This window comes from Dromaius novaehollandiae, chromosome 4 (assembly GCF_036370855.1).
Source record: "Dromaius novaehollandiae isolate bDroNov1 chromosome 4, bDroNov1.hap1, whole genome shotgun sequence".
NCBI classification, from domain to species: Eukaryota; Metazoa; Chordata; class Aves; order Casuariiformes; family Dromaiidae; genus Dromaius; species Dromaius novaehollandiae.
The window spans coordinates 16,514,806-16,534,767 of NC_088101.1; the positions used below are offsets into that span (position 1 = coordinate 16,514,806).

Here is a 19,962-nt window from a genome sequence, read left to right on the forward strand (position 1 = left end):
TTAGAAACAAAACCCTGCCCCCTAAAAAAAAATTACAAAAAGTCATGTCCAAATAGAAAATTTGAATGGCTGGAAAAATCACCGCAATATTTTTGCAACGCTGTATTAGGGCGCTTTTCTGCAGGGAGGAAAAAGGAAGTGTTGGTTTGGCAGATGCCCTGAGATTGTCAGAGGAATCCTAAATTGATTGTGTATGTTTAGGCACCAACTATTTTGAAATAATTATTTTCTCAAAACTTAAAAGTATATTGTACACATAATACAGGCTCTCAGCCAACACATTTAATGGAATGTACTGTTTTTTTTATAGGATGGAATACAAGCCTTTTAGCTAGGACAGGGGGCAAATCTTTTACTTCTATTGCAGAGCAGTTTCTTGTGCAAATAGTCCTCAAGATGTGAGAGACTGCTTTTGGTTTGACATTAAGACATCAGCATGCTATTGCTGCCCTGAGTGTGAGGTGTTAGCCAATATTTGGGGTTGTGTTTCAGCAGACAGGTGGAAGTAATGACGGTAATAAGAATGTCTTTGATGCAATATTTAGCAAGTGCTCTTTTCCCAAAGTGGGAAGATCAAACAACAGGAAGCCGTATCCTTGCATGTAATACGAAGCCTGGCTTCTTAGCCAGTTTTCTGTCCAAAAATGTGTCTCTCTTTCTTGAGGAGCGATTACTGTAGTGATTTCCCTGCTGTCTGTGACTTTCCCATTGGTTTCGCTCCTCTGTTGCATAGAGGAGAGCCTGAAAGCCTCCTACCTAACACCAGAATGCCATCCGAGGTGGCTGTACTGCACGTGGTAGCTTACTCCCTGACTCTGCTCAGGGCAAGCAAAGTAAATGTCCAAGTTAGAGAAATGTGGACATGGACCAGAGGTTAACTGCATATTTGGTTTATTGTCCCTGTGCGCAAGGTGCTCCAAGACCATGGCAGTCTCCAATGTGAACGTAACTCAGGTCACATCAGGTGGCCCAAGAACTGCAGGATTTTGTACGGCACATCTGTCTGAGACAGCAGAAACATAACTTTTTATTCCCGTGGTCTTTGGATGGTGGCTTCCATTGTCTTAGCTGACATTAAACAAAGAACATTTAAATGGTCCTCTGTTCAGTGGCTAATAAACACATCAACTTCAGAAGAGATGGTGGTTGCTCACAGTCAAGCATCCTCCAAGATAGTGGAAAGTTAGGTTGTTGCTGGTCCACTGTGATGAGTTTTGTTGTTGTCTATTTATGAACCTTTTATGTGAGGCAGTTGTGTGTGAAATCTCTTCTGTAAGACTGAGCCCTCGGTTACACACTCTTTGGAGCAGGGACCTGCCTGGGAGGTGATACCCATCTGTGGCTGTTCGGAATTAGTAAACAAGGACAACCGAAGCACAAGTAGATTGGTGAATTTGGAGAAAGCTGCACTTCTAATGTATTTTTTGCTTCAACTGACTTGTAATCTGTTGTCTTTTGGCATATGGTCTCTACACTGTACCTCTAAAGCATAATGAAGTTGCGAAAGGAGGTGAGAAAAATATGAATTCTATAAACTGTATGAAATTGAAAATGCTACTTGGAGTACCGTAACTTCCATTTCTTTTCCATTTCTTGTGACTAGGAAGACTGAAAACAATGGTGGAAGATGTTGGAAACGTACGTAAATCGCGCGGGTGTGTATGAGCTAATGTTTGCAGTTACTTGGAGCGGTGGCGTAAGCTGGTGTGTGCTGTTCAGGCTTGAGTCTCGCAGTGCTGTGTTTTTTCTGTGCTTTTTGTATTAAAACTGTTATGCATATCATATTTTGGTTCAGGTGAGGGTCTGGAATTTAGTAATCCAGGATATGTGTATACAGAGCAATTATGGCCAGACTCTGCACTTTTATTTTTTTCTGAAGTTGAAAGGCATCTGCCAATTATGCCGAAACCTTCAGGGGCCCCGCTGTTATTTTTAAGTCATGAATATCGTGTTAAAATGTGTTCCAAGTCAGCGCTCCGTGTTGAGTTGCTGGCGTTATTGGCTCGGTCCTCCTGTTGTGACTTGCTGGCTGCGAACACGCAGAGCGCGGCTATCTCTCGGACGTATCTAGCACACCAGTTATTTGTGATTCTAAGCACAAGGTGTGGCAGCTACTGGCAAACAGTGACTTGGCATGTTACCGTATTCATGCGTTTTCCAGTGGCTTCGTTTTGAAATGCTTATTTCATCCACAAGAATGAATACAGCTATCTTGCAAATATTGAAATGTACGGCTTCACCAAAGTCATCGTTAGGAAATGCTTATTCGTGTGACTACTTTAAAGCTTGTAATTATGCTGGATGTAGTATTAGATGCACATATTTGTAATGAGCTAACATACTGGAAATTCTATTTTAGTAGCTTATGCTAGCGATATATTTGGCCTATTTTCCATGGGCATATGGGAAATCATACTGCATGGGTGTTCCTCTATTTCCTAAAGGAGAGAGCAAGTATAAAGGAATTCCTTTTTCGTTTATGTGGATAAGTTTCACATCAGTGGGTGGAAGGAAAAAGGCTAAAAATATTCTTATGCCTGCATGTTAGGTTTCAGTTAGTACAAGGACTCTTACATGTGATCTCTTGCATTATTTTTGTGGTAAACTCAAAGGTGAGACGACAGATCTGATTCCGATCTTGTATCTGTGTAAATCAGATGGAGAGCGGCAGCTCCCCGTGTAGCCCCTCAGCTGTTGCTGGTGGAAGTCAGCCTGAGATCAGATCTTAAAAATTTACATATTCTTGATGAGAAGCCGAAACGGTGTATTTAGTCGTGCTAGTTTTGAGGGAGACCATGTTTTGGCTGAGTTTCTAGTTGTCCTCGGTTTTCTATAGTCGCCTTTTCTTGTACTGTGAACTTGCGAAGCTAGGACATGAGTGTCAAATAAAAGGAAATTTGGTACTTTGGCAAAGGAACCCTTTCTGAACAGTGCATCTACTAACGGGGGCACGCAACCAGCTCTCTGCAGTAAACGTGCTCTAGTGTCCCGCGGGATCTCTTCAAAGAGCAAAGGAGGCTGATCTCAGCTGAGCGCTGGTGGCAGCAGCAGAGGCAGCATCTGCTATCACGGAGAACGTTCCTCTATGTTTGGGGTAGGAAGTAAGTCTACTAATCTGATGAATTTTGGCTCTTTTGAACTCGGCACACTGGAAGTTTGTTGTAACTGAGCAGTCGCATAAGCGTATACCATGTACGCATTTTTCAGACTTGCCAGATAAAAATAATTATGTATTGGTGAGAACTGGCTTCTAGGATATATATGTGACTTTCACAAATCCTTTATGTTTAAGGTTAGTAGTTAACGAAGGGAAAAAAGAAGACCGGGCTGGAGGATTTTGTTTAGAATCTGTCCATATGTTCTGAATGTTTGGCTTGTGAAAATGCTAATACAAAAATGACGCTCTGAAAGAAACATTGGTCTTAGTGTTGGCTTAATTGCGCAGATGCAGCGGGAGTCCTCAAACTCACAGAGCTGGTAGATTTGCCTTCCAGGTTGGCGGTGCCTTCTGAATGCAGATGAGGAATCAGACAGACCATTTTTGCCAATATAAATAATAACATATTGCTTGGAGAGGTGTAAGGCATTTTACAACCTGACAGAACTTGAAAATGATGTGAGCTTTAAAAGGAAGATGATACAAAAACAGATTTTAGAAAAGTTGGGTTGAGCACTGAAATGCGCCTTCTTCTTGTACAGTTTTAGACAAATAGCTAAATCTCTAGACTTGTTTCCCTCACTTGAATACAAGGGAGAGAGACAGTATTTCCCTTCTCTAACTTTTATGAGAAAAGTGAAAATTCTTTCTCAAAAGATTTCTTTCACATGGTACATTTTTGGAGGGGGCTAAGGTGAAGTTGTCTTATAAGCATCTTTGTAGAAAGGTTTTCATGGCACTGCAGAAACAGAAAAAAAATTCTGTTCTTGAATCACAAAGTGAAATTCTTCCCTGCGTATTTGAGCAACCTTAATCTGTGATGTAGTTGAGTAAAAAGTTACCAAGAAAAATTTTAGCAACTTTGTAGAGAGTACTGAAGCAGTACTTTGTATTGAAAAGAACTTTTGGCAAGCTGAAGCATTACCTTGATGAAATCCATTTTCTCAGATATGCTATTTCTGTGGGGGTTTTTTGTTGTTTTTGTTTTTGTACTGTGGGACTCCCTTACTGTGGTTTTTATTAAAGTCACCTTACATACATTTTTGAAATTTCCATCTAAGGTTTTATTGCAGGTGGCCAGCTTTTGGTTTGGTATTCCCTGAGTGCACGAAATCTTCCAAAATCAGTGTCAATATATGTTTTTTGAACATTACTGAACAGACAATCTCCCCATCTTCCTCTTTCTTTTTTCCTGCCAATTTTACCAGAAGTAACAAAACTTATGCCAAAGGAATTTGAACTTGTCGAGACCCCCTCCCGTTTGGGGACTTGGGTTTGGGGGGCTTCATCGTACTGAATCCCGAGCAGAAACAACCTCAGTGTAGGAGCACACATCGGAGCGGCTGGCTTTCCGCCCCGGTTTCCCACGCCAAGCTGCGCCTCTGAGGCCGAGGTCCCCTCTCCGGAAACGGGACCGGGACCAAGTGCAAACCCTTCGTTTCCGGCAGCCCCTTCGTTTAGGCCCGCAAACATGCAGGTCAGGGCAGAGGCGGCGGGACTGAAACCCAGCACCGGCTCAGTGTCTGTAGATCACCAAGGAGTAATTTGAAGCTTGTGGTTGTACATCCACCTCAAAGTACTGACACTGCGAACGGAGACTGAATACCAGTTCCAGGCATAATTGTGTTAAATGCTTGTGCCGGGAAATCCTCCTTGAACAGAGGCAGCTCATGCCGTCAGGGTGTAGCTAACGCACAAAAATAAGGAAACAAATAGATGTTCGAGTCCTGCAGATGTTCACGTGAACTGTCTCTTAAAACAAAGCTGTTCTGGGGCTGACTTCTGTGAATGGCCGGCACCAGGGCTGCTTCTCTGTGGGGCTCCAATTTCGTATGTGAATAAGCTTTTTGCAGGTAGAAGGAAGAACAAGTTACCAGTGATACCTGGGCAGTGGAGCTGTGCCCTGAACAAAACCCAAGAGCCAGCCCTTTAAGGGGAAATTGTCTCTTTGAAGTTTGTTAGGCTGTCAAAAGGCTCCCAGTTTTTTCACCTACCATTAAAGAAGACATGTTTGTCCCTGAGCACCTTATTTCTTTTTCATATTTGGGGAATATAGTGCTTTTTTGCTTATTTTGCCTTTTGCCCTGACTTTTTAAAACTAAAAGTAGACATGATGTTTGGGAAGAGTGGAGGTGGAAGCATCGTCGCTGGGTTAGTGCCAGTCTCTTATGTCTGTATAAAGTCAAGTCAGCAGAGTCCTCAGTGAATGATTGAAGAGCTACGAAATGTATTTTATACAAAAGTGGCACTGAATACAGATTACATAGCAGTGGGTGTAACTAGCTGTGATACCTATTGGTATTTTCAGCAAAACATATAAAAGAGGAATCTCATAGCTTCTGCCCTCGGTGGGGGATAGTGCATGCAGATGCGTGTGTTGTCTTGACTTCAGTGTCTTTGCAGCGTGACTTCTGGTTTCTGCGTTTTGGGTGGGGTTGGTTTCTTTTCGTTGCTATTCAGTAGAAACTGGCACTGATAGCATTTTGTTTAGCCGCATTTCAGGATGCTAATTAGGCTTTACTGCTTTTTCACTAGAATGTAATCAGATCTATGTTTCAAGCAGACAGGAATCTTTTTGTTTTTACTGAAGGGCCCACAGAAGATGGGAGTCAAATGCACCTGGGTCCAATCATATGCTCTTACTCAAGTGACTAGTCCGATTGATTGGGTCGTTCAGTAACAAGAAGTACAATGTCAGCAGGATCTTAATTATTTAATCCATCTAACCACTGCATGAGCATTATGAGTAATGCGTAGGGGTAGATCAAAACATTTACTTTTCCGTGTCTGAGCAGAAAAACTGGAAGAGGAAAAAGGTACTTCTTAGTGTGTATATGCGATATTGTACAATTCCTGCCAAGGGATTACTGCTTGACACAAGTCTCCATAAAAGACGTGCTACAGCATGATAATAGCTAAAATCTTAGCTGTCAGTTCTCTCAAGTGCAACAGTCATGTTAAATGCATCATGTTGAATGTAACTGATACATCTTTCTGCTCTGTTGTAGGTTATGCAATTTTACTTAAACAGCAAGGCAAGAAGATTTCTTGAAAATTAGGATTTCTTCAGGTAAGGACTGAATTAAGTGCTTTCTTTTCTATAGAGACCATGGTTATTAATAAGCAGCAGCATGAAGTGTAAACAGAGGACAGTTACCGTTTGTGAACTATGCTTTGAGGAGCTGAAGAAAAATCACTTGAAATACTCGTGGTGAGAGAGGCTGTAGTAAAAAGGCTGCTTGGGAAAGGTGCAGATATGCATTTTTTTGGTGACTTTACTATTTTGAATGCTTGGTACCTAGGATGCCTTTCAGAAAAGGAAGGGTAAAGAATTGTCTTCTGACAGAGTAATGGGAGCCAGCTGAGAAGCTGCCTGAAAGTAAAGGGCAACCCTCGGACACAGGGTTTGAGCAGCATGACCCTGGTGCGGGCTGCTTGTCACTGTCCAGCTCAGATTTTCAGAGAGGCATTGGTAGACCTAAACTTCATGTTCAGGAAATGTCCTTAGTCCCCTTGGAGTTATTGCTAAATAATAGCATGCCCAGCAAGTTAAGTTGTCATTCCTTGAGTGATCTCTCCCATGGGCTAAACAAGCAGTAGCTCTGCAGAGGAAGAAATCAGCAGCTCTTTGTTCAAACAATCTGTTAAAACTCCTGGCTTGTGCATAAGAAAAAGGATTTGAGGCTTTTCTGGAGGATTGTTGAAAGATGAAATAATTACTCTGTTCATTATGGGAAAAGCCCTGATTTGCTGGAGATGGTGCTATAATGCCGTATAACCGCAGCTGACACAAAAAATAAAACGTAAGCCTTTTTATGTTGTCAAGTAATGAGGTGGGTGTTGCACTTATTTTACTTCTAATGCAGACTGGGACGATGCAGGTAAGCAATACACACACCTCTGAGTAAAAGAGGTGGGCGTCCACGAATTTGATAGCTGCTTAAAAAAAATAGCCTTTAAAGTTATAAACTGATAGTCTAGTTTTCCAAGCCAGTGAAGACTTTCTGAGCTGTTCTGTCTATAGAGTCTTTGCCATCCTTTTCCTTTCTTCCATTTAAATACATCTATCTCATCTTAGAGCTTACAAACAAAATTCAAAAAGTTTTTGAAATTGGATAGTAATTAAAAATCTTACCTACGCATAACTGTTCTTGACCCAATATTTTGTTACCTTGCTCGAGAATCATAAAGAGCCTGAAATTGAGAAATTGTGTTGAAATTCCTTTGGGCTTGCATTCTTGGAACTTTTCCTAGAGCAATTTCACGACTTAATTTGCATTTGGTGTTAGAAAATTTATAAGACTCCAGTGCTTTGTTACCTATGCCTAGGTTTTGAAAAGAAAAGAATGAATGCCTGTTAAGTTTAAAATAAAGTTGTAGCCTTCTCTTATAAAAATGGACATACTACCATTGAAGTGCCAGTAAGTTCCATGGAGGTATTAAGAAAACAGAAAGCTATCTGTTGTCTTCCAAAGCTTATAATCTAAACAAATGAATTGTGCATAACTTTTTCTATTTTAAACCCTATTTGTATAGCAACTTGGTATATAAGGATTTTTTAAGACCATGAAAATGTTATTCCTTTTCTCTGTTCTTTCCCAAATTTTGTCTTGCCATTCCTGTGGAAAATGATTATTTTTCTTGCTGGCAGTTCAAGCAAGTTTTAAACTGAGTTTAGAAAGACTTCCTTTTACAATGAGCTTTTTGTTTTGATATTGGTTTTGAATGTTTTTAAAGTTAGTAATCTATTTAGTGCACACAATTCCGTGATAGCAAATGCTGAGCCTACTTCTTCACTCTCCGTGTTTACTGTTTATCTCCTTGAACACGAATAAAAGTGAGTACAGAGATGAGAGCTGCAATTTAATTGCATAGATTATGCATTGTATTTAATCATACATCTGCATAGATGTAAATGACTTTACAGCTTTACACTGAAGGCATGCTGAGGGTCATTGAATTATTCTGTGCTCAGAATGCCTTACTGGAATAAGGGGGTACCCTGGGCATTTTGTATTATGTGCCAAGTTTGTATTATGTGCCAGTTCAACCATTTTAGAAAGAATCTGTGTAAGTATATTAAAGATAGAAAGAACCATCTGTATGTAGATACTTTTTCCTATGTGATTCTTTGTGCTATGTGCTTATTTTTAGGATTATACTTGCATAAGGCAGTAATTTTGAACTGCCTACACTGCACTACAAGGTTCTGTCTGTAAAATGCCATAGAAGATTCCCCCCTCCTGGCAATAACATTTTAACATTTGACCATTTATAATTCAAGCCAAGCTTTGCTTTGCAGTCTTAGTGACTGCTTAAATTTTGACTGTTTGAAGTAGCTCCAGTGGGTTGCACTGGTTGTGACTGCCACTGATTTTCCAACATAGGAAATTGTTGTACTTCAAAGACTTTATATAAGTATTTTATTGTATATCTGCTCTATCACTTATTGCTGGAAAAGTCAGTAAAATAAAATGATAGGAAAAAAATGATAGGCCTGGTCCTTCATGTGTTGTGCACCTGAAAAAAAACATTTGAACTTGGTTTTGTTTTGAGACGGCCTTTAAGGACATGATCATGGTATTCTAAAGGTATTTCTTCTATGTGATTTCAACATTAAACCTAATAACTTCAGCAACTGAAATGGCTTTCTGCTAATGTTTCATGTGGAGCCAGTGCAGCTGAGACAAGGTATGCGTGATTGCTTTTATTCCATATGAATCATCAGAAGAAATGAATATTGTCTTCCAGTCATGTGAGCAACCAGTTATACCTGTATCAGAGAATCAGCTTGGCAGTACTCAGGAAACTGTTGCTCCGCAGCCTGGGCTTGAAGCCGCTCTCATTCTCGCACTGGCTCGTACTGGACCCACAGTGACTTGTCTTGAGTAAAACCACCTGAAACCTATATATTTTGGGTAGAGGAGAGCAGGGGATGAGGGGAGCAAAGGAGAGGAGGTAGTTTTCATATGGTTTCCCTTACGTAGCCTCACAGTGGGGTCACGAGGAAAACGGTGGTAGTCCCAGGGAAGCCAAGGGTGCGGATGGTGCGTTGGGATGGGCTGGCAGAGAAGAGAGCAGAGCGGTTCCTTCGGTGGCAACCTGCAGTTAGGTCAGCTCAGCTGTCTCGTAAAACTGTATTTGGCAAGTGGATGGTGAAACCTGCAGTCAGCTGAGCTGAGCTGAGCAGTGCAGGGTGAAGCCGCAAGTGTCTTTCCAGTGTCAGGGCGCATGAAGCGTCTCCATCCTGCGGCTCCTAGGGAGGATGATGCTCCTTGGCTCTCCCAGCAGCTCAAAACTCTCTGAAAAGATTCTTGTTCTTGCTGCTTCTGAATCCTTTTGCCAGATTCAGTTTACGTTGTGCTCTGGGGGGTTAATTCATTTCCTATCATTGACGCAGTCCTGCAAACCCCTGCACTCAAAGCCGGCAAGTGTGATGCTGCATCTCAGTGCAGGTAAGCTCCCCTTGGGCACTTTCAACCTGGGGCCCGTTGATTGCATTAAGAGGATGTGCCCTAACTGTGTTTGCCTGGTGAACAGGCGACACTGGAAAGTGAAATCTACCCTAGGAACAGAGTGAATAAATCTACACGGTATAGAACTTTTAAGCAGGTTTTACCATACGCCTTGGTATCATAATTTTAAATTAGATTTGCTCAAAATGGAAATCCAGATTCAAGCTGACATCATAACATATGACCTCCAGTAGCACTGAAAATTGAAAACATGAGACAAGGGCATTAATCACTGAATAGTTTATAAGCTTGCCCCGAATGTTCTTCTGAAATGTTAACACTTTTATTATATCCAGTAACAATTTAAAGTCCAAATTTATGAAAATTGTCGGTGCTTAAGATAAGGTGTTCAGACTCGTTTTATTGTGCTTACCTCTGGTCCAGATCTTTCGAGGATTTAGTTAAGTGTGCAGAGCTGCCTGCATGCATAACCTCTTGCTTTCAGTGGGCCTGGCGATGTGAGCAAAATAGTAGCGTTCTGATTTGGCAGCTAGACTTGTGTGAGCTCACAAGTTTGTAGGTACGTTGCAGGAGAAAGTGTTAAAGGGCCTCAGCATTGATGCATCTGCAAGGTTATGATTTTTTTTATTTATTTGTTTAGCAGTTTGGATTTTGGTTTGGAAAACTATTAATTCTTTTTTGTAAAGGTAGTTGTAGTAGTGTTGAATGTAGTTGTTTAATGTTTAATATGGAGTATAATGAAAGAAATTTAAGTTACGTGATACACATAACTGACCAGGACTATACTCAAAAAGATCTTTTCAAGTGATTTGATAGAATTACAACTTTAAACTGATTTGTCGCTTCATTCATCTTTAGAGTCTCAAGATATTTTCATTGTTTTTTTGTTTGTTTGTAGCTAGCATTTTTTAATTAACAGTATAATGTGCAGAATTCAATTGATAGTTCTTAAAGAAATAAAGATATCAGATTAACTTTGAGTCAAATCTATAATGCTACCTCTATAATATATATACTTTTAATGCTGCTTCATTAGTGTATCCCAGAATATTCATAATTTGAGTTTGGATATAGTTGATTTTGTTGGAGTTTGGGAAAACATGAGGGAAGGAGGGATCATTACCTTCTGAACTATTCACCTGCTACTACTGAGTTAAGTGTTGACCCTCTTGTCTTGAGGTACATAGCTCTTGCTCTTTTTGCTTTTCCAAAATGTAAGTTAAAACTTTGCCTGTGGGTTTTGTATCTGTTTTGTTTTGGTTGGTGTATTTCTATCATGACTTAACATGTTCGGTCTTGCTTTACTTTTCCAGCTCCTGAATACGCAAAAGTCAGCTTGAATGTTTGAAGGATTTGGGGTCAAAATATGATCTCATATTAGCAGACATATTTGTATATTGTGCTAAGTGCTTTTGCATGTGTCAGATGTATTTAGGCCAGCATCAGAAAAACATTTCTAATAGCCTTAGGGAGGAAGGTGGAGCTTATCTGAAGTGGGACAACATAAAGGTAATTTTTGAGACATCCAGATAGCGTCGAAGTTTCTCTGTTTTCCACTACTAACCCTTCTCATTTTAACATACCCTAGGGAAGAAGAGCGTAAAGTTGGCGCAAGCCTTGTGCAGTGCAGTTTGGCGTGGTATGCAAGCAAGCTGCAGCAAGAGGTGCGAACTTGCTAGGGCCAAGAATAGTGTTGTGTAAATGCAGAATGTCTGATTGCTAGTGGTGGGTCAAACCAAACGCACGGACAGGACTCCCCTTAGCTGCACTGAGGGTCCATGCTTTAATTCCCAAGTTGGGGGGAGAATCCAACCCACCCACCCCTCCTCATGGAGATAAGTTTGTGCTTGGTGTTCAAATGTCTGATTTATCAATGTGGAATCTTTTGGTGGGAGAACTTCCCAGTTCCCGTACAGTCTGAACCAGTGATTTCAAAATAGATTTAAACACTTTTGCAGGTGAAAATGAGCTTAGTTGACAGTGGGCTGGTTGTAGCTTTTGTATTCTGCTTTATTGGGTAGTTCCAGTAGTAAACTGAATTTATTCAAGCAACTCTATGAAAAGACCCTAATTGCCTGTTCTCAATTATATTTTTAAAGAACTCCACTCTTTGCCTGTTTTTAGTTTAATGCAAGGTACAACTTGTATGGTGCAACTTGTATATGCATATTGTTTAAAGGCTTTGAATGGCCTGCCTGTCTGATCCATTTTAATAGATTCCAGCCTTTTTCCATGACATCATTGCTATAACAGACTTCCTAGAAAATATGAACAGCTGCTGTGTATTTTTTTCCTTGTGTTTTATATTAAAACTGTAGCAGCTTTTCCGTTCTCTACAAATGACAGCAATAGGTCTGTCTGATGTGAAACAAAATGAAAAAAGTCAAAGAAAGAAGCTGTGATGCTGTTAACAGACCAGTAATGTAACAGGTCCCCATGTATGAATTGTTTCATAATGCAATAAGGGATTGCTTATGCTGCTGTCATGGTGGTCAAAGGTTGCTCCCATTTCCTTCCCCCTCCGGCCTCCTGAACTCAACTGTGCATCATTAAAGATGATGAAAACAGTGTTGTATTCCGCTTCCTGGCCCAGATGGCAATTTGCATGAAGTATTTTATTGCACTTTTTTATAATATCGTTATTATGTAGACTGTGCATAGAGGTTTTAAAGTTTTTTTTCAATTCTTATAGTTCAGGTCAAGGAAACTTGCTTCATTATTCCTCTGTGCGTCCTGGAGCTCAGTGCTGTTTGGAGGCTACTTTACATGGAGTCTGTAGTACTAAATGAAAATAGGAATTCATCAGTCCTGTTACAAAGCATAATTTTCTGGCTGGCTCCATCTGTAAATAACCACAGGGTGTCAAAGGAGGATGTGGACCTTTGGATCACTGTACTGCAGTTGTGTCTGCACCACCTTTATCTTTTAGATGCCTTGTAGCTGTGTATAGAGAAATAACTTCATAAAAGAAATAACCAGTGCTTTCTGGGGATTATCGGTTGTAAGCCCTTTGTGTTTATCTAGCAGGAACTTTACAGCAGTCTGCTTGACCTCTTATCCGTTCACATCCTAACGCAGATCTGAAAGCACATTTCTTGCAAATAATGATAAACCTGCACCAAATGGACATGTGAAAATTGCCCTCTGGTTTGTAACCAAAGAAGGCCTAAAACAGCCCCTGGGTAGTGCATAACGTAGCTGTTACCTGCAAATGCTAAGGTTGTTCCCTCGTATGTCTGATGCATCACTGTCAACGTGCAATGTCAGCGCTTCACAGCGTTGCTGTACGGCACCGTGGGCAGGAGGACGCCTGCAAACCACACGCGGTTTTGATGGTCAGCTCACGTTGGAGTGGCACGGTTAACACAAAATCAGGCTCGTTCTGACATAAATTTCTGAAGTTCGTTTTTTGTCGTGCTGCTCTTGTTTCCATGGAAATAAGTGTAAAAATTCTCAAGTTCGGTGGAACAAGTCCAAGGTATCACTTTGAAAACAAAGAAACACCATGTTATGTAGAATGTATTTTCAGATTGCACCTATTAGGATGCCACTTTACGCTCTTAGGGAAGGATCTTGTGTCTTTTATGTCATTACCTTAAAATCCACCAATTTGGAGAAAACAGTAGGGACTTACCTTCTTGTACTGATTTTAGGTTATTGTTTTCTTCATTAAAACAGGCAGAAATTAAATTTTCCTTTCTACTTTCCTCAACCTGCATATCGTTTTAGAAAATGCTCTCTGGCAACCTGCATTTATAATCATTTGAACTTCTTTCTGGTGTACAAACAGACTGTGGACTGCTTTATTAGTTTGTTTCAGTAAATAAGCTAAGCTGCTTTCCAAAAATAATGTTTTCTTTCCCAAAAAAGAATGTTCCAGAGAATAACTGACACTTGCATAAGTTTATATTAATAGATTTCTGAAAAACATGAGCAAGCTTATAAAAATTTTATCTACAAAAGCTATTATTTTATTTTTAAAAATGCAAATGCTCAGGCATCCAGTACAGACAAAACGCTGTAGTATGGCTTTGCAGTCTTTGATACTTAAAATCTGCAATATGTATGGTATCAAGCCACTTAATGGTAATGACCATATCAATTCTGGTCTGAATTGCAAAGGAATTGTGGAAAAATTTCACTAAAATTCATGTAATTATCATTAGAACTGTGAATCACAAAAAAATATGGGCATGTATTTGTAGTTTGAATACAAAGAGATCTGGAGAATAAAAGTTCTACCCTTCTTCAGACTGTTTTTCACAAGAATAATTTGTTTCACATTTTGCTTCATGCGACAGTCAGAACTCTGAAATAAAGCTCAGAATATGTTTTTGTGACAGAAATAAATCCAAAAAAATGTAATTCTCTGAAAAATTACTTAACAGTGTTTTTCCTATTGGGAGCCTCCTTGCGCTGATAAAGCTGAAATGGCCATGCTAATGAAAACATGAATCTTTGACTAGAGGAGACGCAGCGAAAACTATTTAAATTGAGTATGTTTCATAAATAACAGAAAACTGTATGTTGAGGCTGAGGATTGATTTTCCCATTTATTTTTTGCTAGATTTGTGTTAAAGTGTATTAATGGTAGACCATGGGAAGAAAAGTAAATTCTAATTACCTGAAAACTTATGCTCAGCTATTTATTACCTATCCTAGCTTCAGTGCCTGAGCAAGTCTTAAGCGTCATGTCCTAGCTTCAGTGTCTTGAGCAGGTCAGTCAACCACTCTATCTGTTCCTTGAAAACTAGATCAGAACACCAAAATAGGCAAGGCACAAAGACCTTGCTGAGGCCCACAGTTTCCGCAAGGCTTTACTTGCTTGGGTGTGCTTTTTCTCCCTCTGGTGTAAGCGTGTCCCTCATGACAGACCCTGTAAGGTGCAGCTCACATGGCAGAGTATCACCTGCTAAGACCGCTCTTTACAAAGCTGGCAGCGTTGCCAGCAACATAGGAGAAAGTGCATGGATGTCTACAAAATAAGTTTATCTCACTTTTCCTCTTAAAAACTACTGGGAGCGCTTACTGCTAGATATTTGAGAATCCGTGTCCTCCTGGCGTTTCCTAACATCGTGGTGTTTCTCATACTTGGAGGGCAGCAAAAGTCTACATTGCAAAAGGGGAGGTACAGCTGAAACACTGTAGTAGTACCATGGTTGTAGTCACCATGCTCAAAGGATGCTAAGTGGGGCAGGGTTTGTGGGGAGAGGTAATAAATATCTTGTGTTATGCAAACCAATATAGTCGGAAAAAGCAGTCAAGCTTTCAGACAAACAAGCCCTTCTTCAGGTCTGTGCAGGAAAGGCTTTCTGTGCCCAAAAGCTTGTCTGCTTTTTCCAGCTATATTGGTTGGTCTAATAAAAGATATTACTGCTCCTTGCAAACTTTGCCTGGCTGAAACATTAGCATTCCTGTTGGCAGCTTCGGCAGAAAAGCCAGGAGCAGCATGGGCACAGCGCTGCTAAATTTCCTGTGCTGTAAGTCTGCTCGAGCTCTACCTGCCCTGCGCGTCTGCGAAGCCCGGGATGCTCAGCTTGGGCACCAAGGGAGAGTGTGCTCAAGCACGGAGCTTGCCAGCAACACTCATCAGACAGTTTGTTCAGTGCTTTCCTCAGCTTTAATGTGAAGTTTGCGTGGCTTTAATGTGAGCTTTGCACAAGAAGGAAATTTTGCCTACTGTGGGAGCCGTTTCCTCCTCACTGCTCAAGAGCTTTAGGCCTGCATCTTTCTTACGTGGCCAGCCCTTGTGTGGGAGCGGTTATGGAAGGAAAAATCGTCCCCTAGGTATTGCTGTTTTTCTGATGAATTTGATCTGTGGTGTGCCTAGGTCCAAATAGATGATACTCACCCAATAGGTGCTCGTAAGTCTCTTGCCTAGTTTTAGAAATGGCTCTAACAGCACAGAATAGAAGACAAAAATATGTGGTGTCCTCACGTAAATTGGGTCTAAAGGAGTCTGCTGTAATTTTAAAACAAAAGAAGTAGTGTTTCCACCTCGAGAGCCAAATATCTTGGAGTCAAATGCAGAAAATGTTTATAGTGTTGTATAGTTTTATTACCACAGACTGAAGGAAAGCAGCTTACTGAATGACTTTCAAGGACTAGATTTTGTACCAGTGGACTATCAAATAGTGGACAAGGAAAAACTCTTTCTGCTGTAGGGAGGAAAAAAGATCTGTAAAGAAAACACAACTTTCATTTACAGCTTGCAAGGACAGATGCTATTTTCAGACTCACTGCGGGTCCTAAATGCCCGGGGGGCTGCAGTTGTGATATGAGGAGGCTGCATGGGCACCTGTGGGGGTGCCATGCCACGTGCTGGGGCTCTGCGACAGTGCCAAGTTTTCGGAGGGGCCTGGGGCAACCTGCTGTACCCCAGCAGCTGCCCAGTCCTCTAGCAAGGATGCTACAAAAACAGCGCATGGAGCCGTCACCTCTCCACTTCGTATAAAACCTGTTTGCTTGGGCTCGGCTTTTATCTGAGGTTCTCCAGTTGCATTTTGCTTGTTATTTCCTCAGTGGGGTGGCCACTAAGGTGTGTGGAGCAGCTATTTCTCTCTGTGCTGGCCAGACCGCATGCGGTAACTGTAGTTCTCGTCCGCTTGTTGGGGGGATTTGTGTCTTCCACTGCAATGAATGTTCTTAAAGCAGCGAAGTGCAGCAGCGAGCTGATCAGCGCCCTCCTTTTAATTGTTTTTGGTCTCTTCTTTGCCCTTTATAGTTCTCTACTAACAGCAGGCTGTTGCTGAAGGCTGTAACTGGAGGGTGGAGCTGGGGCTGCAGTGGAGCCTGAGGTAGTTTGGGCTGTCCAGCTGTTGCAATAAGAGAACAAACAGTTCTCGCAGCAGAGTGCAGAATGAGGTGTGAATGAGCTGTCATGTCTTCTCTGCACCAGAGAGCTCGCCTGGAGCCAGGGCCTGAAAAACATATCATGTGCCTAACTGCAAGGGCAAAAAATACTTGGGCTGCCATGCTCCCTGTTGGGTTCTTAGGCAGTGAGTGTGGAGAACTTGCCTTTGAATGTAAAAAGATGCTATTGCTATAAAAGAATGCTAAACCTGTATATGGACTGAAAATAAGTAAGGAAGTGATCAACTGGCTTGAAAAACCCTGAGCCCTAGTACCCTATAGCAATGGAGGCCCGGGTGTCCTTTGCGCTTTGGGTCGTGTGGCAGCGGCAGGGGTTGTGTTTTCCTTCCTCTTTGGCGGTTTTGTCCATGCACCATCCCCTCTTGCCAGCTGCTCCGTGTTGGGTTGGTTGCTTTTTGTGTGTTTCTCGTTAGCGGTCGTGATCCGCTGCAGTTTGGCATGCGTCTCTGCAGCTGAAGAGGTACCAGAAATTGTTTACTTGCAAACATGAGAAGCCTGCTGCGGTGTTTACTCCCTGCTTATGTTGGGAAAATCATTTTGCAGCCAAAAGAAACCCTGAAATCTGTCGTGGTTTTGGCATTTGTCTAGATGAGTGGGTGGGTAGATTTTAAAGCCTTGATTAAAGCACACGTGTTGAGGCAGAAGGACAGAGAAGCAAAACGGTGTGACTGTAGCGTGAAGTACCAGCAGGGAGCTGAAACACAGACACGCAAAAATGCAAGGTCCATCTTTGGTGTAAGCAAATAAATGGCAGGTAGGGCTAAGAGAAAGTGGAGGAGAGACAGAAAAGTAGCCATCAGTGAGTGGAGAAGAAAAGCGTGACCTGGAGAGGCAGACGGCGAAGGCGCTCGCACAGTCTGCTACATGTAAGGGCTGCGTATGTGGCAGAAATCGCTGTCATCCACATCTGCCTTTAAAAAATGATGAGATGTACAGCCACCACCCCGAAAGCATAATGTGTAAGGCCTGCTGTAAATTACTCGGCAGTGTTGTTTGTAAAGCGGTTCTGAGCCCTGAAACATGCGCCCGCCTGAACGCGCGCTGGGGCACATGTGGTTGTGATCCCAAGATACTAGCTCGCCCCAGTTCCTGATGTTTGTATCTTGTAGTACAGCCTTGTTTACTTTTTCCAAACCTGGGCTAATAATAATAAATAACGTTTAATATTTTTGCTGATGTCGCGGGCTTGGAAGCCAGCCTGTTAGATAACTTTGTGATAAAATTCCAGCGTCAAGAATTAAGGCAGCAGGGAGATTGAACTGGGAGCTCTGTTTGGTGTTACGTATGTAATAACTTTTTATTACATACTAGTTTTCACTTAGCTATCTTGGATGTTGTGATGACAGAAATTAAATTCGCTGGGTTTGTTCCCCTCAGTAAATGTAACCATTTTATTTTTTATTTTTTAACTTTTCAAAGAGCAGTCCTGCCGCAAGGCCTTCTTATAGTCTCTATCCTCATCCTTATTAACCATCCTCTTTACAAATGTTTCTTCTGAAGGTGAAAACAGTTTTATTTTTTTACTTCAGCAAAATGCCTTTCTTTTCTCTTCTCCACAGAAATTAGTAGCTAGGACTTTTCACACGCTCTATAGCAGCTAGAGACTTTTGCCACATTTTAGCATATGTACATTAATCCTGGTTTGGGGGGGGAGGGTCTTGTTTCTTTGGTATTTGGACTTTGCAGACACCTCAAGGAATTATTTTATTTTATTTTATTTTTCTCTCTCCAGAAAACTTACGGAAGATTTCCTCTTCTTTTTCTCATAGTATTCACCATTATGCATCTTCCCCCTCCTTATGTATTCGTGCACCCAGGAGCCTCACTACACATAACTTTTCCAAGGCCCTGCATCAGCTTTCTTCTGGTGTTTCCTTGTGCTGTGAAATATGTGCCCACTCCTCTGGCATCCTTTCCTCCTCCTGCTTGGGATTTAAATGCTTTTTCCTTGTTGGTCCCCTAAGTTATCTTCAGCTAAGTAGATCGGTCTTTCCCCTTTTCCTCGATAAATCTGTTACTTCTGTGTTCTTCAGCTGCCTCCAGTACTTAGAGCCTCCTCTTTTTGTGTTGTGCCACAGGTAACTAAATCTTTCCCTTCTTTATACCAGTGATAATTCAAGAGCTCCCTCCTCTCTGTTCTCCCATTCATTCATATTCTCTCTCTGTCTCTCCCTTTTTATTTTAAAGAAGATAGAAGAGCTGTTGTCTAATGTCCGCTCAGTTAGTCACATATTATCTAATCAGTGACATTTTCTGGAGGTTTGCAACCTTTTGACTCAGATTAGGTTATATATCTGACATTTTTCCATTGGACTCGATATCTTTCCCGCTTTGGAAGAGGACATAAAAACCTCAAACACCTTCCTATCGCTAGCTGTTATGACTAAAATGATTATTTTTCTCTGTCTCAGCTCCTAGTTGCAGAAAAATATAAATGCACGTTCAAAAAAAGAGCTGTCTTATTTTTAAAATGCAGGAGTTGTTATGCATTATATAACACATGAGCCAAACGAGAAGATATCTTTCTAGACAACATAGTTGAACTATGCTTATTCAGATTTTTGCTTATTGAACAGCTTTAATTGTAGCTTATCTTAATGAAGAATGAAGAAAACTAGTGTAACTTTGGCAAATAAGAATTTGTCACGGATGTGCAGAAGGAAAAAGACAAGACTTTCTTTTTTAGCAAGAGGTTCTCTGAAGCTGATGTGCAGTACAACAGATGATGAAAAGAGTTATTTTAATGGCACCCACTCTTGAATGCCTAATTTCATTTGACTCCTACAGCTTCAACTTTTCCCAGAGGCTCCTTCTGAAGGATTAATGCAAAGTTCCTCTGAGACTGGTTTCCCACCAAGACTTTGTGGCCGCACTGTTTGTCCAGCTGTCAGTCTGTGTATTAGTAATGTTTAATCTCATTGGCCAGTTTCAACCCATCTTGTGGGAGGGCTGGAAGTAAAAGGACCCAGGGTTTCTGCAAGAAAACTGGAAATTAGATGGGAGAGAGAGAAAGAGAGGGGCTCGGTAGTATTGCCTCAGAAGCAAAGGCTGCAGTATCGGCTTGGGCCTTCCTCGTCACGTGCTGCTTTCCAGCTGGCCATTCATCACATGCAAGTCGGGCTGCTGGTTAGTTCGAGGGCGGTTTGGAACCGACAAACACGTATTGCCATTCAGCACCGTTAGGGGACACGGGAGGGTGCTGAGAGATCTGCCGTGGGGGATTGCAGCAGTCTGGTCACGGAGCATGAATCCACCGAGCTCACCGTGAGGAGCAAGCATGCAACACAGCGGAGGTGGCGAAGGCTCCGGATGAGGCTGGAGATACTCGGCTTTGTGCCACCAGAAGGGTTGCAGTAGTTTGTGCGGAACGGGAGCATCATGCAGAGGCTTGGGTCTACGGGCCTTTGACCTGCAGGGCCTCCTTTGCTTTGGAAAGAGCACTTGAATTCCCAGGTA

General features: G+C 41.5%; 1 protein-coding gene across 4 annotated transcripts in view; it reads left to right on the forward strand.

Annotated features, from left to right (window-relative positions):
- The window catches only part of BMPR1B (bone morphogenetic protein receptor type 1B), a 254,313-nt gene that overhangs the window by 93,007 nt on the left and 141,344 nt on the right, over positions 1–19,962 (forward strand). For 3 of the 4 annotated variants that reach the window (XM_026102444.2, XM_026102445.2, XM_064510503.1), the window contains exon 3: positions 6,166–6,227. The exons of the other annotated variant lie outside the window; for it this stretch is intronic. The gene's annotated coding sequence lies outside the window, so the exon portion shown is untranslated. The remainder of the gene's footprint in view (positions 1–6,165; positions 6,228–19,962) is intronic. 4 annotated transcript variants of the gene reach the window in all.